This window comes from Saccopteryx leptura, chromosome 11, assembly GCF_036850995.1.
Source record: "Saccopteryx leptura isolate mSacLep1 chromosome 11, mSacLep1_pri_phased_curated, whole genome shotgun sequence".
NCBI classification, from domain to species: Eukaryota; Metazoa; Chordata; class Mammalia; order Chiroptera; family Emballonuridae; genus Saccopteryx; species Saccopteryx leptura.
Genome location: NC_089513.1, coordinates 18,616,076 through 18,633,883, shown reverse-complemented (window position 1 = coordinate 18,633,883; position 17,808 = coordinate 18,616,076).

The following is a 17,808-nucleotide window of genomic DNA, read 5'->3' as shown; positions in this document are numbered from 1 at the left end:
CACTCTGAGTCTGCTTTGTTAACCTGAATATGCAGCATAATTTTTGAGAGCAGAAGTCTGGTTCCACAGAAAAAGGAGGATTCACAGAAAATAAACACAAACAAGAAATCGTGGCCCATTAATTACTGTTAGTGGGAACTGGAGAAAGTTAAAGGAATATAAAGGAACTCAAGCTTAGTGGCACAGTGCAGGTTCTGAGTGGTTAAGTTATAGCTAAACCTTGCTGAGCTGCAGTTCTTTAGGGTCCACATCACTTAAAATTTTCAAGTTTAGAAAAATGCTTGTGCAGGCTCTCATTTTGTTCAAGAGGACTTTAGTTTCAATATTACTTTTGGCAGCACTTCTGCAAATAATTTTAAAGATTAATTTTGCTTTGCTGTGTTTGAATTTTTAATGCATGCATATTTTGTTAGGATTCCCCTTAACCCTAGGCATGCTTGGTGAAGGCTTTGATTTTCTCATGGAGTTCTCACCAAGAATTTGCATTTATACTAGTCATTTTCAGGGTAAGTGAATGAGGCATTCCAATTACGCTTTGTCTAAAAAGAGTTTATGATGTGGTCATGAGAAGTCAGACTGACAGTAATAGAAAAAAATAATAGAAGATAATAAGAAAAAAACTTAATGAAGCACTCTATCCCATTTCCCTCCTGAGAGCCCGTGCAGTTTGCTTTGAGATTGGAAAACCGTTCTGGGCTATGGGAGGAACACTGGATTTGAGCTGGTTGCTATTTGAGTTGACCTCTTAGGTTAGAACTCCTTTTATCTTTGGCTGTCTTAGGCTACTTGGGCATTCATTCACTCACCTGTAAAATGAGGCTCCTGTGCTCAGAGAACTTCAAGTTTCTTCTTGCTCTGAAATTCAGAATCTAGATTATTCTGTGATGTAGAGGATCATTGCCCAAAGAGCTTGATAGACTTTGTGAGTGTGCCTCTTTAATTCATCTAAAAACACTTTGAACAAAAGAAAACAAAGCACAAACAAGCAAGTCCACTTAGATGAAGGGGCTCAGGCTGGTGAGCCAGGTGCTGTATGTATCCCATGAGGGTGTGTTATAAGAAGGAGTTTACACTGAACTTGGAACCAAGGGACCTGGATTGAATGCCTCGCTTTGCTGTTTCCTGGGAAAATCTTGTATTCTCTTTAGGCTTCCTCAGCTTACCTATACAATGTAAATAGCAGTACCTTCTCTACTTGCCAATGAAATTTGCACTTGAAAGTTAGTTACCAGCTATAGTATTCTAAGCTATACATACCTTCAGCCCTAGGGATTTCCAGATCATGAAGAACACACGTGTTCTTTTAGGAAAGAGCATCAAATTTCAGGAATCCTAGACACCTTAGCAAGGTATCTTAAGGAACAGTTTAAAAAACAAGGACATCACACACCTAGATATCTGAAGTGCTTTTATTTTTTACTGGTCACTAAATAATAAGTGTCACTCTCAACTCCAAGCAGTCCATAGGAAGAAATTTTGGTTCTTTCTCTTCCTGGTCTTGGCCTTAAGGGTTCTGACACTTTTCTCTTCAAATGCCCTTAGTTCTGAGTTCTCCTCTGGTTTTGGAACTCTCTCTTAGCTCTTCTTATGTCATTAAGGGAATCTCTTAGTTATTTCCCTTTTGAATCCTTCATTTAATAAGAATATTACTAAGAATGGCTATGTATTTGGTACTCTTAAATTGGAGAGTGAAGCTGGACAGAGTCTCCATGAACCTCATAAAAAATACAAGATATCATCTGAAATATCTCAGCTTGTTAGGACCTCTTGAGCCAATTCTTAGAGCATGAAGAGAGAGCCCCTTTTTCTCATTCCTTAAACATATTCCTTCTTACATCTCCCTTACTCCTGCAAAAATGGGGAAAATCTTCTGCACAAGAAGGGTTCTTCCTTGTATTTATTTTATTCTCTGGAAGGAACTTTAATTTTTTTAATTGAAATATTGGAGGTGATACTAATAAAATTATATAGGTTTCAGGTGTATAATTCTATAACACATCATCAGTATACTGTATTGTGTTCAAGTCTCCTTCCATCACCATTTATTCCCTCTTTACCCTCTTCTGTCTCCCAGTCCCCCTTTTTATCTTGTAAAGAGTCATGAAATAGCCATTTTATAGAGTTGTTCACTTGGCATAGTATAGAGACCTCCTGGTTTGCATGTATTTTCTGAAGAAATTATAAATTCTGATGACCCTAGAAGTGGCTATCCAAATCAGAAGGGAAACTAAGAAACAGATTTTCATACATTCACCAGATCACATCACATAGCACTTGATTTGAAACGATTACTTGTTGCAACTTCTGTGCATGCCTTCTGTAGACTGACCTTGTTCAGGACTTCTTTCTGGTGACCATGTCCTGTCTGATGTTCAGGTGGCATTGACAAATCTTCTCTGAAGGGCAAGTGCGACACCTGTAGTTGCATCCCACCTCCCAGCTGCAGATGAAATTAGAGCTACCATAGCTTTGAAGAACAAAGTTGGGACCCTAAATGCAGTATAATTGTTAATCATAATGAATGTTGATTAGTTGTTTGAAGGAGAGAATGAGTCAGCATCTGTCACCCATTGCTGTCCCACAGGTAAGAGGACTGTATGTTGGTAGGGATTCTATGGATCTCATGTGTCTGGCTGGAATGGAAGTGACTCAGAGCCTGAATTGAGAGTGTGCTGCAGTCCGGCATAGTGCATTGCCCCAGTGGCTGGCTTCCTGAGCCAGCATCAGGACACATCTGTTGAATCTGTCTCTTGCTCTCTTATACTCACATATTTTTGTTCTTTCAGACTGCCACTCACTTTCACTAGCTTTATTGAAATATAATTTCTATGCCATAAAATTTGCTTACATGTACAATTCAGTGCTTCTTAGTACTCTACAGACTTGTAGAACTATCAACTCAAACAGGTTTAGAACATTTATTTCCATTTCCCCAGAAGATTTTTTTATGTTTGCAGTCAATATGCATTTTCACTCCTAGTCTTAAATAGCCACTAATGTACTTTCTGTCTCTAGGAGTTTGCCTTTTCTAGACAATTCATATACAGGGAATCATACATTCTTTATTTTTGTATGTATTTGACTTCCTTCATTTAACTTACTTGTTTCTGAGTTTCACATATGATGTCGCATGTATTAGTAGCTTGTTCCTTTTCATAAGTGAATAGTATTTTATTATATGGATAAATGATATTTTGTGTGTTCATTCACCCACTGATAGACATTTGAATTATTTCTACGTTTTGGCTATTAAGCATAATGTTGCCATGAATATCGGCATACATCCCTGGCCTCCCCCACCAATTAGAGTCTTTCTTAGTTGAGATTACTTATGTACTATACTTTTCTTTAACTCTTTATGTTTATAATTCTTCCAAATATGTGTATCTATGTGTATTATACACACACACACACACACATTTGTGAACCTACATAGATCCTATGTACTACGTGTTTACTGTGTTTCTGTGCTCTCTGAATGCACGAGATACCATTATAGGGTGCCCCTCACTTTTCTAGTGATGAAACAAAAACAGATGGTCAACCACCTCAGTGGTACTGAACCACTGAGGACACATGAGTGGGGAAGAGCTCGGATAAGCATCATTCTGGGTTATTTTACCTACTCATTTCTAAGGTTTCAAGTCTTAGATAGAGGTGGCTGGAGGTGAAAGAGGTGATGAGGAGAGGGAAACAGGGGAGGAGCCAGTCATTTCACCTAAGGTTATGAAAGGAAGAAATGGGAGAAGGTATGTAATACTGATTATATGTACACTAATTTTAGTTCTTTTACATTCTTCATTATATTTAACCTTTGCAACTGCACTGAAGATACCTAAAATTGCACCTGCTTAACAAGTACTGAAGTTAGGGCAGTAAGAGATTACAAACATGTCCAAAGATATACTACTCATAATAAAGACCAAATTCAACCTAAGTGTTTGTGATTATGAGGCGCAGGCCTTGAATAGAAGCCTGTAACTGTCCTTAATATGAGATAAAAAAACAAACCAGAACTGGTCCTGACGTTCTCAGCCATTTTAAGAGGTCCTTAAATATAAATTTCGAGTGCTAGATAATCAACTCCCTGGTTGCCTTTCCCCTCTGTAGCCAAGGAGAGCACAAAATTCATTTCTATACAGGTATTGAACTTATCGTATTCTAAGAGAAACCAAGGTCGTTTTGGTAAACAAGATGTGGTATCTGGCCCTGAGGTGGGGTGTGTGTGTGTGTGTATATACATATGTATATGTAAGTATGTATATGAAATTAAATCTACCAAGTCAGAAGAATAGGGAATATAAACCAGAGACTAGTTTGCTAAAAGTGTTAGGAATTTTTGGAGAGTGGTTGCAATAGTTATAATAGTGAAAATGAATAAAATGCCTGTTCTAATACATGTCTGTTCATGTGTTAGATGTTTTATATACATGTCAGGTTTTATTTGGCCGGAAAGCTTATGAAGTGGTGTCTTGTCTCAGACAGTAGAGACTACATTGGCTGTAATCACAGAAAAAGAGCCCCATAACTTCAGAGACTTACACAATAAAAAGTTTATTTCTTATCATTGCAGATAGGCAGGAGTGCTTGCAAATCAAAGTCTCTCAGGAACCCAAGCTGACAGAGACTCCTTTTGACACGTGCTGGCAAGGAAGGTGAATTGGGTACCCGCTATCAAAGCTTCTGCTTTGATACATTTGATACATGTCACATTCATTCTTATTATATCAGCCAAAGGAAGTCGTATTGGTCATATTGGCCATGTCTAATGTGACTTTAGTGATGGAGCATGGAAATGCAGTTCTATCATGATCTAAAGTGGAGAAAGAACTAGAAATATTTGATACACAATTTTAATGACTGTCATAGTCCATCTTTGGCTCACTCTACTTTCTCTACGGAAAATGTTCTACTTTCTGTATGGAAAAGCTCACAATGAAGGCGGCAGCTTAACAGTTTCATCCACTTCTGCCTTAAAGTTTGGAGTCTGAGGTTTCCGGGTGATGTGCAAGGGTCTCTTCACTGAGGCCATGGGGATGCGTAGTCTCCCATCAGGTTCAGATATGGCAACTTTGAACTAATGATAAATTTTCTTCCCTCACCTAACCAGGTGGTGGCGCAGTGGATAGAGCATCAGTCTGGGACTCAGAGGACCCAGTTCAAAATCCCAAGGTCACTGACCTGAGCATGGGCTCATTTGGTTTGAGCAAGGCTCATCAGCTTGAACCCAAGGTTGCTGGGTTGAGCAAGAGGTCACTCGGTCTGTGGTAGCCCCCAGGTCAAGGCAATGTGAGAAAGCAATCAATGAACAACTAAGGAGCTGCAACAAAGAGTTGATGCTTCTCATCTCTCTACCTTCCTGTCAGTCTGTCCCCATCTGTCCCTCTATCTGTCTCTCTCTCTCTGTCTCTGTCACACATACAAAAAAATGATCTTCCCTTGTATGTAAAACAGAGTGCCGGGCGTTAGACGAGACAGCACAGTAATCACTTCTGTCTGGGAGAAGGTAAGAAAGAACTGCACACCACCATCAGTCTTGATTATAAGTTAAAGTCTTACTGTACAGGTGCTGCAGGGCTCTGCTGTCCTGGAGCTGCAGATTATTTTGTGCTAGGCACTGACCATGTTCTAAGGCAGTGGTGGCAGTGGTCCCCAACCTTTTTTGGGTCACGGACTGGTTTAATGTCAGAAAATATTTTCACAGACTGGCCTTTAGGGTGGGACGGATAAATGTATCATGTGACCGAGACAAGCATCAAGAGTGAGTCTTAGACAAATGTAACAGAGGGAATCTGGTCATTTTTTAAAAATAAAACATCGTTCAGACTTAAATATAAATAAAATGGAAATAATGTAAGTTATTTATTCTTTTCTGCAGACTGGTACCAAATGGCCCACAGACCGTTACCAGTCCGCGGCCCGGGGGTTGGGGACCACTGCTCTAAGGGCTATCAGTCCTTTGTTCTCTGTGGCGCATGACTTGGCTTCCTAGGGAGTCCTGTTCTGTCATCCACCATGGACACCACTGAAGTGGACATTAAGGAATATGTCTATTTTGGGGTCAGCTTGCTTTCTGCCTTTAACAGATTGGGACCAAAGAGTTATTTTAAGCCTTGTACAGACACAGAGATTTTGGGAGCATATCTACTCTCTTAAAACTCATGAAGGAAGGAAGACAAGATGCAGGTAGCAGCACCGAAGTTTGGAAATCTCTCTAAACATAGTCATGGGAAATAGGAGAGCAGTTGACAAAACCAGGTATACCCCCAAAAATATTTAAAGCGAATAAAGCAAGATGGCAATATTTTTTTAAAAACTAGCCAGTTTGTATACAAACTCTTTGTTTAAATGTTAAACATACTTAAAAATAGTTATAATAAAACATGCCTCATTCTCCACACCACAGAATAATTATCATTCTTCCAAAATTGGACTTTGAAACAAATTTTTAATTTATTCAGGAACCCAGGAAAACTCATGAAATATTTTGAATCACCCAGACCTGTGACCCAAGATCAAAACCAGGAACAATGTTGCAAGGTTACATTTTGCAAGTGATCTCCCGAGCATGGTTAACTTACTATTCAGGCATGGCAATAGCTAAGAGGTTTTACTTAAAAGAACAATGATATTCCAAATCTATTTTACTCTTTGACATTTAATTTAAAAATGTAAGAATTTTATGTTTGCAGTATCTGACACCAAAGGCAGTCTTACTTTTTAGTGACATCAACCATTCTTGAAAATTATTTGGAGCAGGAGATGACTTACTCTGTGACGTTGCTGAACAGGCTGAGGACAGATTGTGGACCAGCTCCCATTACTGCTAACTAATAGGAACCAAGCCATTCCCACCTTCACACCATCAGATCTTAAGCAATGCGTGTTCTGCCATCAGTCATGTTGAGACGGAGACAGAGGGAGATGAACATCATCCTTTCTCCCTATTGAAGTCATTCATCACTGCCTGGGAATTCTGTGGCACCCAAGGAGCAATTGTAAGTGGTATAGAAATGAACCCAGGAGAACTGAGGGGATGTGTATGTTTGTCCCAACTGTGTTACAAAAATAATAGAATGGTAGTGTTAAAGGGACCACATCGATCATCTTGCCCAGCGCCATCATCTTAAAGATGAGATTCAGAGTGAGGAAGTGACTTGGCCAATGCTATACACAACCCACCATAAATTATTTATTGAGAAACAGGTGAACTGAAGTGAGAGATGAGTTCACATACAAATTCTGGGCTCAGAATCTCAGATGCACCTTAGAGCAATGTGACTAGCTCGGGCAGATTAATAAGCTCTTTTCTTCTTAATTTTCAGCATACAAAGTGGGGCTACTTTACGCCCCTGGCTTGCCCTCAGGTTTACTGTGAGAGTAGAACAAAATGGAGGTATTTCCCCACTTTTCTTTGCTTTGCTTTTGGTCACACTTTCTGTCATTTTGTCTTTTGTCCTTCCATTCTAGTCCATGTCATAAAGAACTTTTTGCCATTATTGCCTCTTGAAGGTCCTGAGAGGCATTAAATCTAAATGTAGGTGTCATTTAGTCCCCAAAGATTAAAGTGTTATACAAAAACAGAGGGTAATTAGAGATCCTTTACCCATTGTTTGATAGATTGTTCTTCCCCTGCTCAACCATTGTATCAGGATTGTGTGTGTGTGTGTGTGTGTGTGTGTGTGTGTGTGTGTGTGTGTGTGTAATGAGGACAGACAAAGAAGTAGAAGCAGTCAAGACAGGGGAAGTTCCATGAAACCCCAGCAGAGGCAGTAGCAGCTCAGGAAACAGCCTCTAAGGGGACAGTAGAGGGAGGCTGGAGTTGGAAAACAGATGTCCAGTTTCATAATCTGAGCAAAAGCTAACTCTGACCAAATTGCTCTTGCAGAGATGAAAACAAACAAACAAAAAGTAGTGCATGGATCCAGATGCCAGGCCACCTCCTTTAATCAACCCAACTCTATTTTACATCTTCACAGATGATCCATAACAACTGACAGGCATTTTTCTAAAGACGCCATGGAATATGCTTCTTAAAAGCATGGCCAATGCAAGTCTTTACGGGTGCTACACACCCATGTCACTTGTCGCTAACAGAACTGAGTTCCCAATCAGCCTCTTCCACCGGACCCAGTTACCACGTGGCCTGACCACAGGTTACTCAAAATGCGGCTGCTACTCTTGGTGTTTAACAGGGCCATAAAGCCACAGTACAGGTATTTGTGGAGTGTTCATTTTAGTTGGTGATTTAGGGAAGGAAGATAGTAAGCAAACAATTTATAATATTTAAACATAAAATGGACATGTTCTAGAGTAAAATGCATAATCTGCACACTTTTAAGACAAACAACGACTGACATCTCCCAAGAGCATGTGCTTCAGGTGACCTCACTGCCCTGGGGGCCAGCTGTGCCTTTGCTGCCCCAGTCCCCTCCCCATACCGGGTGCCAGGCACTGGAGGAGAGTTGTCCCCTGGGGGAAGCTGTGACCCTGGGTGAAAAAGATGGCTTTCTTGGGCTGAAGTCAAATGCTGCCTTAGAGGAAGCCAGGTGAGAGCTGTTGGCTACCAACGACCCGAGTGATGAGTGCTTCAGTCCTGAACTGGCGATCCGGGTGATCCCACGGGATCCACTGCACCCTGTTTGCTGCCCCTTTGGTGCTTATCCTGCCCCATCTCAGCACAAATGCCCGTTGATTATGCCAGGAGTCACTGTGGGTCTATTACGCAAACACATGCAGCCCGAGAGAGAGCGCTTGCTTCCAATGAGACCCATCCAAGTTCCAGCACTGACTTGCCGATGAAATTCACTAGCAAGTAAACACAGTAAGAGCCTTTTCACAGACCACCAAATAAGCTTATTTTCCAAAATCACCATTCTCTTTCACTTTCTCCCTGTCCTTCTCAAATTATTTACTTTTCAGAGTCCCAAGATTTGCACTTAGTGACTGAGATATTTGGCTGAGAAAAGCCTTTCTCTTTTTATATGTATTCAGCTATGTAATATAATGGTCATAAAATTGATCCTGGTAGTTAGAATTCATAACTGGGTATAAAAATTTCCCAGCCTAACAGTCTTATTTTCTTTCTTTTTTTGGAAAATGTACTTTTAGATGCCTAAACATGCTTTCTTTATGTAAAAATTTAGCATTGCAAGGTTAAAAGAGTTTGAGAATATGTCTTTATTTTTTAAGTTTGGAAACTTCAAAAACGTAAAGATTTAAAAAGCACGAAAGATCATTTAGTTAAATGTTGTCTTCCTACAATCCTTTTCGCTTTTCTTCAACCTCATTCTCACTCTGGGATTAATCCTGTCCCTTTTCCCTACTCATCCAAGACAGGATAAGGGGGAAGAGCTGGGAGACACGGGGCCAAGCAAACCTACACAGTAAGAAAAATAAGAGGGTTGAAATAAAGAGTGGTAATGCACCATGAACTAAAGGGCAGAGAAAATGGACTTATATGCACTGGAAGTCCAGAGGAGAAGGAAGGAGATGGGGGAGAAAAGAAAGAACAAATCTTATAATAACACACACACACAAAGGCAGAAGTTGCTGTGTTTATTTAAACTTGGTCTTTTTCACAATTTTAAGGAGATCCAGAAAGTAATTTTCAGCACAGAAATAAGAAGGAACACATTTTGAAGGAAACACACATAAAAACTTAAAAGTTATTAAAAATAGGCCATTGCAAAAAAATTTTTTTAAAAAGTAGGCCATTGCATGGGTCTTGATTTATTTTAATCTGACTTCTTAATTTTCACTTTTAGAATTACCTAGTTCCTTATATTAAAATCATCTTTATGAACTAAAAACCAGTAGATTTTATTCAGTTACCACAGCTCTTTGTTTCTGGTTTCCAGAGAGAAATAATAAACACTACTCCTGGACTCTAGCAATTGTGGGAAAATACTGTGTGTCTGTAAAGTCATGGTGCACTTTTGACCAGTCACGGGAAAGCAACAAAAGATGATAGAAATGTGAAATCTGCACCAAATAAAAGGAAAACTCTCCCAGTTTCTGTAGGATGATGTGGCAGCATGTGCGCATGCACAGATGATGATGTAACACTGTGTATACAGCAGAGCAGCCCACAACCATGCCAGATGTAGACGGTACAGAGGAAAGTTCAGTGTGTTCTGTGGCTTGCTAAATTCGAATCCATGACCAAAGTGCAACATGAATATCGGCACACTTATAACGAAGCGCCACCACATAGGAATAACATTACTCGGTGGGATAAGCAGTTGAAGGAAACTGGCAGTTTGGTGGAGAAACCCTGTTCTGGTAGGCCATCAGTCAGTGACGAGTCTATAGAGGCTATACCGGATAGCTACCTAACGAGCCCTAAAAAATCTGTACGTGAGCCCACATCGAACTGCACTGAATAGGTGTGAAACTGGGAGAGTTTTCCTTTTATTTAGTGCAGATTTCACATTTCTATCATCTTCTGCTTCTTTCCTGTGACTGGTCAAAAGTGCACCCTGACTTTATGGACACACTGTAGAAAAAAACAAACAAAAAACTTAGTGTGTGATGGTGAGTTTATAGTGTGTTACTTTAGGTAAGTTTGAACTGTGTTTCCAGGATTTCCCCTCCTTGAGTAATTCTAGTCAGTGTGGGCCATGGAAGACATTTTGCTCGAGGTGGAAGGTGGAAGCGAAGTCTCCTCCTTTGTGTGTTCAGCATGTTGGTGCAGAGCATGTGACACGGAAGCAGCTCACCCACACTGCAGCTTGTCTCCTGGGCCACCTCGTTGGCATGGGCAGAGCTGGACCAATGCTCCTCCCACTCATACTGGATGGAGATCCTCCTTCAGCCTTCCTGATCTGGGCCAGATGGGTGTTCAGTTCTGTGACCACAGCTTCCAGTTCTTCCTGTGGGGATACCCTGTCTGCTAAGTGGGAGGCTTTGAGAGATGAGCAGCTGATCAGTTAGTCCTCCCTGCTCACTCTCTTAGATCCCAGATTATCTATGCTGACCCTGCTCTTTGCTATCCTCACTTCCCAGGTGCCTGACCTTTGAACGTGAGTACCAGATACGTAAACACCAGCCTCACACAGTGTGTGTAACCAGCTTTCTCAATTGCTCAAGGTCAGATCCCTAAAATTTTCCTCCCTCCCTCCCTCCCTTCCTACCTCTTTCTCTCTCTCCTACTTTGCCTTGTGCTTTTCATCTACTAGAATTTCATCCTGTCTGACTGAATCTTAATTGATATAAAATTTGGACCTAGATGTGGTTCTAACAAAATTGGTGACAAGAAAGTCTGGGGAAGCGGTATGTGGGTAGACCTCACTAAATGGGCAGAATGTGAGTATAAATCTGTTTCCAATACAAATACCCAGTAAAGAGCAAGAAGGATCTTCATAATCAAGTGACTCATCCTATGGACATCAGACAGCCTATTTTCTTTCCTAGATATGTCTTCGCCCCATGGATTCTTGAACAAAGTGGTCATGGTAGTAGGGATGGAGGTTGTGCATTGGTGTAGATTTGATTATAAAAGGAATGGTCATGGAAGTAAATATTTTCACCATGACCCCCTTGTGCTAGATTCACCAAGGCCAGTCTGGCTGTATTTACTGCTACATATCCAGTTTTCTGGAAACAAATCTCAACACTGAGTCCCAGTAAGGGTAGCATTTTCTGGGTGGATAAACTAGCCACCTGGTAGAAACTTGATTTGTTGGACCATTTCCATCATGCAAGGAGAAACACTGTGTTCATTGGAATAGACACTCTGGATGTGGACTTCCCTTTCTTGCCCATAATGCTTCTGCCAAAAACCAGCATCCCTGGGCTTATGGAATATCTTATTCACTGTCCTGGCATTTCACACACCATTGCTTCTGATGAAGGCATTCATTTTAAAGCCAGTGAAGTATGTCTATGTGCCCATGCTCATGGAATTCACTGGTCTTACCATGTTCCCATCATCCCAAAGCAGCTGCATTATACAATGATTGACTGGCTTTTCAAGTTTCAGTGACAGTGCATGCTAGGTGGCAACACCTCGCAGGGCTGGGAAATATTATGCAGGATGTGTTATGTGCTCCAAATCAGTGGCCAGTATATGGTGCTCTTTCTACTATACACAAGTTCATGGATTTGGTTATAAAAGGAATGGGCAGGAAAGTGAATATTCTCACTATGACACATTGTGATAGATTCACAAATGTTTAACTTCCTGTCTCTACAACTTTGGGCTCTGCTGATCTAGAGGGTATATCCCAATGAATGAATGCTTTTACCAGTGGATACAACAATGGGTCAAATAATTAAACTGGATTTATGACTATCATCTGGGTACTTTAGGCTTTTCATACCAGTAATCAATAAGCAAAGAAGTGGGTTAGTTATACTGGTTGGGCTAATTAATTCTGTTTATCTGGGGTAAATTGAGTCACTACCTCACAAGAGGGGTGAGAAAGACTCTGAAATATAAATGGTTACCCTGTGGTACCTCTCTTAGTACCTCTGTGCCCTATGAGTAAAACCAATGGAAAACTCAACCCAGTACAATCAAGAGTGCTAATGGTGTAGACAATTTAGGAGTAAAGATTTAGGTTACTTCACTAGGCAAGGAACCATAGCCAATTAAGGTGCTTACTTTAGGCATCATAAATAAAGAATATGGATAGTTAAAGAAAATAATAAAAAATAACCAGCTCTTACTGAGACCCACTTTAAAGACATGAGAAGTTGTACAAATTTTAGCTAAGCATGATTTTTCTCAGATAGATTATGCATGCATCTGTGATCAGCTTGCAGTTCGGTTAGCACACAAGGCTCTGCTCCATGTGGTCACTTGTCCTTCAGCAGGCTGGTTTACATTGTTCTCATAACAAAACAGGATACCAACTTGAGCAAGAAGGAGACTAGGAAAGTGCAAGGCCATGTTATGATTTTGGCCAGTGCAGAAAGAGCAGATAGAGACTACCAGCTTCATGACAAAAGGTGTGGATACGAGGAGGCCCTGCATTGTGGCTATTGATTGCGTTTAGTCTACCTTATAGCTTATGGAGTACACTGGGATGCTGATAAATGTGTCATTCTAGCAAGAAGTCTGAAGAAAATTTTAAAGCCTTAACATCAGATCCCATGCTCCACCTACTGAGAACTTGCTTCATTTTTCTCACTTTATTACTAAGATTTCAAATTGTTTTCATGCTTACCTTTGCAGCTTGAGTTTTGATATTTTATGGTATCTGATCTTTGGCTGCATTTTCCTGTTTACCCATGATGGTGATGAGGGAAGATTTGGGGTACTCCATAAACTACATCCTCCTCCTCAAAGCTACCTTAAATAAATATATATTATTATAACAAATTTGTGTAGATTTTATGCAATTGTAACTTCAAAAATGAATCTCCTTTTTCTCATTTATCTAATTTGAGCCATATAATCTTTCTAACTTTCAATCTTTTTTGACCTCAAAAATGGCAGTTTGAGATAGTTAATGTAATAGATTACTGAAAATTTTTGATTTCCCCCTTTTGCACAGCATCTTATCAATGCCTCCTGGCATTTATCACCAGCAAATACCTCCCATCTTTACGTATTCCTTTCAGACAAAGTTATTCTTATACCTGGACTACTTAAAGGGCCAGTTCAGACACTTTGGAAATTAAAACATTTCCATTAAATGCAGGATCCAAAGGCTTTAAGTGGAAGCTAGTAAGCAAAGAAATCACTAAAGTCTCTCTATTTCTTCTTAGAAAATGTCAGTGTTCCTTGGACGTATCCACTCGTAATTTTTTACTGTGTTTGAACTATACTGGGGTAATAAGAGTCTGATATTTTTTATTGATTTTAATTTATTGTGTTTACATAGATTCTAATGTCACCCCAAATACATCCCCCTCCCCCGTATTCCCCTCAATATCTCCCTTGCCCCTCTCCCGATAGCACCCTCCCCCTTCCCTTAAGAGTCTGATATTTAAGATGAAAATTTTCCTGTTGAGTGGCTTCCGTATCATGGTTAGCACCTTATAAAAATCATTATTAATTTTTAAAATTTCAATTGTAATTTTAGTTTGCCTAGTATTTGGGAAGTGCAGTAGGTAAATGGAGATATGTGCGGAGGTGAGCCTCAGGAATGGGTTGGGAATAAGAGGAATAGGGTAGGAATATAAAAGAATGGGGAAGTTTCTGTTTTCTTCCTTTGCCCCTCTTTTTAAAATAATTTACTTATGTTTTTGAGTTAAGAGAGGATTGGGATCTGGGATGTGACATTTCTGTTGGTGTATACAAACTGATAGTGTATATTTATAGTTTATTATTATAAAAGTTGACATTAATTAGATCATACTGTGTTTGCATTAGGAAGGAATCATAATGGCACACCAGGTTGACTCCTCAAGTCTACTGAGCTTCCTTCCAACATGTTTTCCAATGAGTACAATCCTTTAGCTGATCCTTGGTCCCTCCCAGGGAGTTCCCACAATGTGAAGCAGACTATTTTATTTAAGGCATTTCTGACAAGAGTTTTCCTGAATGAGCCAAAATCTTCTTCCCTGAAAATTTTACCCACTGATCATATTTTTCCCCATTTGGATGCTATTTAAAAAAAAATTCAGTTGCACAGCACAGAGTTAGAATTGTGGTTTTGTGAGAGTGCTGTATATTAGAAAGGACTCTATACAAACATGTACCCTGAGTATTGTTTCATATGAAAAAAATCAAGTATTTGAAATCAGTTATTTGGCCAGTGAGTTCATTTATTTATTAAAATATGATCTAAGCTTCTTCCCATATTAAATTCCTAAATTAGAAAAATATTCAAATGCTAATGATTCATACTTAATTACAAGTAGTATTTTAGAAGCTTTTTCTATAAGTATGAGGTTGTATTTTACTTTTTCAAAGATAAATCAAGGGATTAATATATTTTATACATAGAGCCATATCTTCAATTAAATATTAATTAACCTTTGTGTATGTTTTGTGCTTTATCTTACAAAATATGAATTACATAGAAGTATTTGTAAATAAATATTTTTATTAGTAGAACTAGGTATATCTAACTAAATAAACACTTTCTTCTTAGTTATATAAGTAGCTTATCAAATCCTGTACATATATCCACTTGGTAACCCACAGTTTTGTCCTAGGTATTATGCAAATCAAGAAGAGATTCCGATGAGGAAAGAATTGATATTACATGATTATATTATATATTCTTGTGGGAGTTTATCAGAATATTAGTAGCTATCATACTGATAGTTTTTTGAATGTTATATCCCATTTTATCTTATTTAGCCTCATAATCACACTATAATGTTATTAGTCCCCGGTTATGGATACAAATACTGAGTAGCTGAGACATAGAAAGACCCAAGCTCACACAACCAGCGTGTCCTGCCTGACCCCCTCCCACTCTGCCTTAGTCTTGATATAAGTCAAAACCGAAACTGTCTGCCTGACCGTGACCCCCACATCACTCTGACGGGCCTCCCTGCCATGCTGGTGTGCTCTTGGTTTTCTTAAAGCCCCTGAAGACAAGGGATTGCACTGACCAAGCTAGCTCATGAGTAAAAGTAAATGTTTCCTCTCATGGTCTTTGGAAATAAGCCCCACTCCTTTGCTCCACAAAGGCTGTCTAGAGCTTGGCATGGCTGTGAAGTTGGCTGGTCAACTCATGGACAACTTGGCGGTTCCAGGTGCCTTTGGCTGCTTCTGGCCGCTCAGTGTTCCCAGCCCCAACCCTGGCCCAGCACCGCCTTGCATCAAAGGTTTATTTTTCTCTTCGCACTCCTCTTGAGGAAGATACCTTGCGTGAATTAAGCCCTTCTGGTGATTTAACTCAGGATTCTATTAGTTCTCATCCAATCTGCTGCAATGATTTCCCAGAAGGGCTTCCAGCCTTCCCTGTCCTATCTGTGCTCCCGAATGCCACCAGCGCCGGCCTTATAAAATTTAATCAGGCCTTTTCCTCTCCTTAACTCCCCTTTTCCTACCCCAAGGAATTAGCTGCCAGTAATTCCCAAGATTAAATGTATTTGGTACCATAAGGTGCTGATAGTCTGGCCCTAGCCTGCCTTCTCTGAACCACCTTCTCTGTGAAAGTCCACCAATGTATCCTGCACACCGTCCACGTGACACTTGGCAAACCTCCTGCATTGGTTATCAGTTTCCCGTGGCTGCTGAAACAGATTGCTACATTTAAGATTCGGTGACTTAAAACAACTGAGAAGTGTTTGCTCACAGTTCTGATGGTCAGAAGTCCAAAATCAGTATCCTTGGGCACAAATCAAGGTGTCAGAAGGGCCACCCTCTTTCTAGGTGTGAGTATCTGTTTCTTGTCTCTTCTAATGTTGGTGGCTGACAGCCATTTCATGACTTGTGGCCATATTTCCCCTATCTCTGTATATGTCGAATTTCCCTCTGCCTCTCTCTTATAAAGATACTTGTAATTCCTGGATAATTTAAAATAATCCCCTTATCTCAAGATTCTCAATCACATCTGCAAAGTCTTTTTCATATAACACTTCCAGTTCTGGGGATGAAGATGTGGAGATATTTTGGGGGACCATAATTTAGCCTACTAAAGTTCTTGATTGCTGAATAATATATTACCCCCAAATTTAGCATCCTAAAGCAACAGTATATATTATCTCACACTTTCTTGAATCAAGAGTATGTGTTGGCTCAGGGGCTCTCACAAGGTCACAGCCATCACAGGACTCGATTTGGAAGGACCCACTTCCTGGTTTGCTCCTGTGGTTGTTTCAGTTCTCAGTTCCTGATGAGCTGTTGGCTGGAAACAACTCTCAGCTCCTTGCTACATGGACCATTTGTAGATCATGTCATATCATGGCAACTTGCTTTATCTCACAAATGATGGGACAGGAGAGTGCCAGCAAGAGAGTGCTGGCAGGACAGAAGGCACAGTCAAATGTGACCTGATTTTAACTTATTCATGGAAGTCACATCCTATTACTTTTGTCTTATTCCATTCCTAAGGAGAGAGTCATTGGATCCACTCCATACTCAAGGAGAGCGGATTACACTATGGAACATGAATACTAAACAGTTGGGACCATTGTCAGAAGCTGCTCACCTCAGCTCTGCAAACATGGCATACCCTGTCGTTACTGCATGCCTTAGCACGTTCTGCCCTCATGCTAGTTCAAGGCTCTCTGCTTGGAGAAGACCCCATATGCTCCCCTCTGATTTCAAATGGCATCTCTACAATGAAATGTATCCAAGCAATATTTGGAATCCTATAGCATTTTATTTATACCTTTGCATTACCTATATACATTTGACTCTCCTGTTAAGCTGGAGTGGGTTCTTGAGGTCAAGGCCTCTTTCATCTTCCTCTAGTGTTCTCAATTCTCCCTGACACAGTGTTCAGCATAAAGCACTCAATAGCTCTTGTTTTGATTATTAGTTATTTTCACAATTGCATAATTTAGTGCTTAACTGATTGAAATGTAGTCATTAAACTTTATTATATATAGTTTTCTTCAAGGAATTTCACAGTGTATTGTGATTTAGCTATGCTTTTTCAACTTTATTGTACAAATAAGTCCCTTGGAAATTCTGATGAAAGGCAAATTCTTGTTCTTTAAGCCTGGGTTGGAGTTTGAAATTCTGAATTTCTAACATGTTCCAAGCTGGTGCTCATGCTACTTGTCCAAGGACCACACTGTGAATAGTAAACATAGGAGAGTGGTGGAGAGGAAAGTGTAAGAGGAACAAATATTGTAGTTCAAATTAAGGGTCCAATATTTGAGTTCAAACTAAGGAAAATTTTCAATAATAAAATTCGTATAACTATAGGATGGATGTGTGTGGTACATGTG